Source organism: Pseudophryne corroboree, chromosome 7 (genome assembly GCF_028390025.1).
Source record: "Pseudophryne corroboree isolate aPseCor3 chromosome 7, aPseCor3.hap2, whole genome shotgun sequence".
Classification (NCBI taxonomy): Eukaryota; Metazoa; Chordata; class Amphibia; order Anura; family Myobatrachidae; genus Pseudophryne; species Pseudophryne corroboree.
In genome coordinates, this window is record NC_086450.1 from 421,611,633 (window position 1) to 421,617,906 (window position 6,274).

Consider the following 6,274-nt stretch of genomic DNA (forward strand, 5'->3'; position numbering starts at 1 on the left):
ATCTGTCCTACCTTTCGTACTCTCATAAGCCCTATTTTCTTTGGCTGACAGCAGATACAGGATAAACTTTGTTATCACGCGCATCGGTATAACGGACTCTCATTGGCCATTCACTGCAGATGAGCACATGGTCAAAAGTAGATCCCTATCCCGTCCAAAATGCATGTGCTTTTCTGTACTAATGCTATCTCTTACACAGTGACTTTAAAGAAATCAACAACCTATTACATAAACACTAAGAAAAACTGCAATTTGCTTGTCACAGCCATTACAGAGATCATTGCCAGCTTCCCTTTATCTATTGGAGGCTGACATTTATTATAAGAAACTGCTTGATTGTGTTTGATTTTGTATTTATATCATCAAAGAGGTGTGGAGTATTCAGGAGTACTTTCATCCACCTTTGTCATCTGTGGTTGGATTGCCACCTGTAGGTTATTGTTTGAAATTTAAAATCAGATACATTATCTTGGAAGCATTACTGTACAAAGACATAGTTGCACATTGTTTCCATTCTTTATTCTTGCTTGTATAATATATAACCTCTACAAAACGTGATTGCAACACGGTAATCTGTGGTAACATTAGGACTTTTTGCTGTCACTGGGAATTATTCTCTTTATCTGATATTTGATATTTAACATTTGCTTTTTTGTATGTATGTCGTGGATAACGCTTTTATGATAGGAACGAATAAAGGATACGTTTTAGATAAATCCAAGAGTGCCCCCAAACAAAAGAGTCCTCTTTCTCTCTGTTTCTCATGACTCTAGGGGAGCACCACCAGACACAACATTATTATAGCATTGTCCGTGAAAGAGTATCATTTAGGATGAAGATATACTTTTCAAAACATTTCTGGTTAGATATTTCCTTCCACACCAACTTAATGTGGACATATCTGTGCATAGACCACTTCTTCTTTCTGACATTGGGGGTCATTCCGAGTTCATCGCTCGCTAGCAACTTTTTGCAGCGCTGTGATCAGATAGTCGCCGCCTATGTGGGAGTGTATTTTCACTTTGTGGCAGTTTCTGAGTAGCTCTGGACCTACTCAGCCGCTGCGATCACTTCAGTCTTTTTGGTCCCGTAACTGACGTCAGACACCCGCCCTGCAAACGCTTGGACATGCCTGCGTTTTTCCAAACACTCCCAGAAAATGGTCAGTTGACACCCATAAACGCCCTCTTTCTGTCAATCACCTTGCAATCGGCTGTGCAAATGGATTCTTTGTTAAATCCATTGCCCAGCACCGATCCTCTTTGTACCCGTACAACGTGTCTGAGCATTGCGGTCCATACGCATGCACAGTTTTGCCAAGTTTTAACCTGATTACAGCGCTGCTAAACGTTGCTAGCAAGCGATCAACTCGGAATGACCCCATACTCTCCAACATACCAAAGTTGGGACACAAAAGAGTCAGGGGGCATGGTCAAATCAAATAGGTGCCTACTTAGTGATTTTAAAGTTCTAGATTCCGCTAAACCCCCTTCCCTACATTTCATAGAAACATAGAATTTGGCGGCCAATCAACAGTAGTCTGCCCTAAACACATGTACATGCACACACTTACACACTAGGGATTCAATTAATTTACCAGTATATTTTTCAGATTGTGGGAAAAAAACAGAGTACCCAGAGGAACCCACACGAGTGTGTAATAAAAGGGAGAATATACAAACTCCACACAGTTAGGGCCATGGTGAGAATTGAATCCATGACCTCAGTGCTGTGAGGCAGTAAGGCTAACCATTAACCTTCCAGTGTTCCACCACTAACAGCATACATCTAATAACTTTTCTGGGATCTGGACAAAGAAACAGTAGTTGAGTGTAGGGAGGCCAAAAACCGCCCGGGATTCAATCCCGGGACTGGAAGCTCCAATCCTGGGGATTGCGTGATTTACCTGCCCTATTGTTTTTTTTAATGCCGGGCAGTGTTGAACATCCTCAGGAGGCTCAGAGGCTGCCTGGCTCCCCCGGCAGTGCATACTGCTCAGCGTGACATGATGTCAGAGGTCACGCTGCGTAGTCTGATGCTAGATGCCTGCGCCGCCGGACCGCACCTCGCAACCCACAAGCTCTCCCACCCACGATGATGAGTATTTGTCTGGGCTGGGCTGTGGTGGGCGGGTCTTCAACCCAATTCCAGGAATCCCGGGATTGCCCTTTTTTTTTTAATCCAGATACCCGGGATTGAAAAAAAGGCCCAGGATTGGCCTTCCTAGTTGAGTGGTACACCTTTATCAGGTGACCTAGAGGAGGATGCACAGGAGGTGAGTGCGTAACCTGCTGGGTGCGTAATTACGCCCTGCTATACAGGAAGGAACACAATTATAATTTAGTGCAGGAGTCTGGGTTACAATGACATGATTCCAGGAAAGCCAACCACAATTCAGCAGTCTCCCAGACATTCAGGCAATACTGTTTTTATCTTATCAGATGTTAAATATTTCTTAATTTTCAAAAGTATATAAAAACAAGTGCAATGTGGTCATATCATTAATGTGCAAGCCGCACTTACAGTAGCTCCAAACTGGCAGATTTCTGTTTGCATGGGGCTACGTACTAGGCAGTGCTGGCGGAACCCGCTCAGCGAAGGGATGCAGTGCAGGTAGGCGTCAGGCAGGAGAGGCGCTCTAACTGCTCTGCATCCCTTCACTGCACTGTTGTTGCCGGCTGCCGCTGCGCCTACCACTGTACAAGCAGCGGCAGCCTGGATCGCGGATCCACCCCACTCCTGCCCCGCTGCTGATGTCTCATCCTCCCCTCCTGTGTCAGCGCTGTGACGCTAGTAAGGGGAGGTGTGGGGGAGGGACCAGCAAAGGACAGCTTCGGGAGCAGAGAGCTGCAGTCACTGCTGACTGCAGTTCTGCCGGGAGCCACTAGGTGCCCCCATCTGTATTGACAGAGCCATCTTATCACAGGATTCAGAAACAAAAGAGACTGCCCGGGACCAGTACAGAGGAACTAAAGTGAGTTTTCTTTTTATGTGTGATTGTCTATCTATCTATCTATCTATCTATCTATCTATCTATCTATCTATCTATCTATCTATCTATCTATCTATGTGTCTGTCTATTTATCTATCTATCTATGTGTCTGTCTATTTTCTATCTATGTGTCTGCCTATTATCTATCTATTTATCTATGTGTCTGTCAATCTATCCATCTTTCTATCTCATATCTATGGGGGAGTGTATGCTAGATTCAAGTGGCCTAAGGGACCTTTTATGACAGGGGGAGGAGGCACAACACAAGGGGGAGGAGCTAGGCCAGCGGGATAGGTCCTCTACTATCCACTACACTACCTATAGCACAGGTTCTCAAACTCGGTCCTCAGGACCCCACACAGTGCATGTTTTGCAGGTAACCCAGCAGGTGCACAGGTGTATTAATTACTCACTGACACAATTTAAAAAGCCCACAGGTGTAGCTAATTATTTCACTTGTGATTCTGTGAGGAGACCTGCAAAACATGCACTGTGTGGGGTCCTGAGGACCGAGTTTGAGAACCTGTGACCTATAGTAATCAGGTGGTGAGCGGAGCGGAGCGAGCGTACTTTTCGGGTACCCTGTTCGGCCGTAGCTCCTCCCCCTGGTGACGTGTCTCCTCCCCTAGTGACGTCTGTAGGTTCCTTCTCCCACTCCGATTTAGAACCAACCAGTTTAGCATAGCAGGGCTGTGATCGCTTGTGCAGCACTGCTATGTTAAAAAAAGTTTAAAGCAAAACAAGACCAGAACTGCAGCTACTCCCCAGTGCGACGGATCTAGCGATGATCTTCCCGGCTGTGACGTCAGACATCCGCCCCCCAAACGCCTGCATCCGCCTGCGTTGGACTCACCACGCCTGGAAAACGGTGAGTATCCGCCCCAGAATGCCTCCTGCCTGTCCGTCTTCTTGCGATCGCCGATGCAATCACATTTCTCGCTGGCGACGTCGCTTCCCGGTGACGGCCGTCGCCAGGCAACGCTGCACGTGCACAATGCATCTGGCGTGCATGCGCAGTTCCTACCCGTTTGCACTGCAGCGAAGAACCGATGCGTGCGAACAGGTCGGAATGACCCCCAGTGTGTGGTGTAATGTGAACAAGATTGTGCTACTTTATGGAGTAATTTGAATTGGTACTATTGTGTGGCCACACCCCACCCGCTTCTTGCGGCGTGTGACTTTGGTGCGCACTGTCCCTTTATTAAGTATGGGAGAGAGGGCGCAAATAAATAGTTTGCAGGGAGGCGCCGAACACCCTTGCACCGGCCCTGGTACTAGGGGGGTCTTCAGTATGCCGGCTGTCGGGATCCGGGCGCACCGAATACCGGCGCCGGAATCCCGGCAGCCGGCATACCGGCAGCCGGCATACCGACACCTATTCTCCCTCGTGGGGGTCCACGACCCCCCTGGAGGGAGAGTAAAATAGCGCCTCACCGTGCCCGCAGCGTGGCGAGCGCAGCAAACCCGCAAGGGGCTCATTTGCGCTCGCCACACTGTCGGTAAACCACCGGTCGGGCTCCCGGCGCCGGTATGCTGGTCGCCGGGAGCCCGACCGCCGGCAGACCGTACTACACCCGCGTACTATAATCTGTGAGTCTGGTTGAGATGGGGGACAAATTAAAGTGCTGTAGTCAACATTGCCACACTATTTCAATGGCAATTCACCCCCCTTGCACTTAATTGAATCAGCACCAATGAATTTTAAACAAGCAGGGGGAAATGACAACATATGAACTTGTTACACCTTGGGCTACGGAATTTAGCATTTTTTGCCTCCTGAATTTGTGTTGCCCCAAACACATCACACAGCAGAATAAATTACCTGTCCCACCCCCAATTCTAATCAGACAACACATTCCGCAAATTGCAAAAATATAGATCCAGTGCAGAACGGCCAATTAAATGTTTAATTCAGAGATGGTAACAGAACTTTGCAATTCTAAGAAAAGAATAAAATCTTGATTTGAGTAAATTATTCCTGCAATTTTGTCCCGTTTGTAAGTTACAGGTTTTTGCACCAAAGCAGCTTTAGCTCTATAGACAGTGACTGCAAGTACCACACATAGTATTGGAAAGAGTACAGGTAGTACTGATGGCAGTAAGAGGTGTCAGAGGAATAGAATCCTTCCACTTTCCATACACAGTAGCCTTACAGTGGTATAATATAGAAAGGAAAAAGAAGGTGATTAGAGAGAATTCCTTACTTGCACCAGCACTGCCTGCAGCCTGTTCCTCACTGTGCAGATCCTGGTGTAATGAGGATATGAAAGGAGGGTGGAACAGGGTGAGTCAGATATCACTGACACTGCAGCTTTATCCTCTGTTCTGTGTCACAGCAGAACACTGGTAAAACTCACCTACTGTAGGACTGATCATACTCTACTCCAGTGGCCCAAATACCACCCTGCTGGAAACCCATATAAAATCACAGTGATTATAGGTTGGGCTGCAGTTATGAAGACTATCTGGACCCCATCTGTCATGCCCCACTGGTTGCAGCATGGTTATATGCAGACCAGCTGTTCAAAGATCTTTCTCCAATTTACTGTTGACTCACCTTTCTGGAAAATTTAAATGATAATAAAATGTTGGTAGCTATATAAGGATATCATCCCATTCTTACCAGGTATTAAATCTTTCTTTATACCATGCACCAGGCAAAACTTTTGCTTATCAAACAATGCATTTCAGTAGAGGAACTCCTGGAGGCAATGGAGACATTGGTATCCGGGTGCCAGCTGTCAGAGGGGCCCAGATTAATCTGTCTATAACCGCTGTCTGCCTGTGTCCAGATCACTGATGCAGTGCAGGCAGCAGTAATAGATGGATCCTCAGAGGGGATCCTAGTGATGGGAAGAAGTGCATCAGGGTCCCTACCTGCTGTTCTCTCTGGGACCCCCTCCGCCATATGAGTGCTGCTAGTATCATGATCACTCCAATTGCACAGTGCTATCTGGTGCCTGCCTTACATATGTCCTTTGGCTCGGACTGTGGGAGTGAATATATGACACTGGGCATCGGTGCAAACAGGAGGGAGGCCGCCAGTGGATTCCAATCAGCATTACTCCTTGTGGCTCGGATATTGCCACCGACAGTTGGAACTGATCACAACTAAGGAGATCCTGAGTGCATGGTCCTGCTGAAAAAGTGGTTCAGTCACCATCGCAGCTCATTTCGGTTACATCTCTCGGCTCTGGTGAGTCCAACACAAACTGCTGTGAACCCGGGAATACCTAATAAGACAGACTGAATGGTGGCTTTAAGAATATTGAATTCTTGCTC

General features: G+C 47.1%; 1 protein-coding gene across 1 annotated transcript in view; it reads right to left on the reverse strand.

Annotated features, from left to right (window-relative positions):
* LOC134945490 (NXPE family member 2-like) overlaps nucleotides 1-5,244 on the reverse strand; it is a 179,232-nt gene extending 173,988 nt beyond the window's left edge. Inside the window, exon 1 of the mRNA XM_063934812.1 lies at nucleotides 5,197-5,244. The gene's annotated coding sequence lies outside the window, so the exon portion shown is untranslated. The remainder of the gene's footprint in view (nucleotides 1-5,196) is intronic.
* Between the last annotated feature and the right edge of the window lie 1,030 nt (nucleotides 5,245-6,274).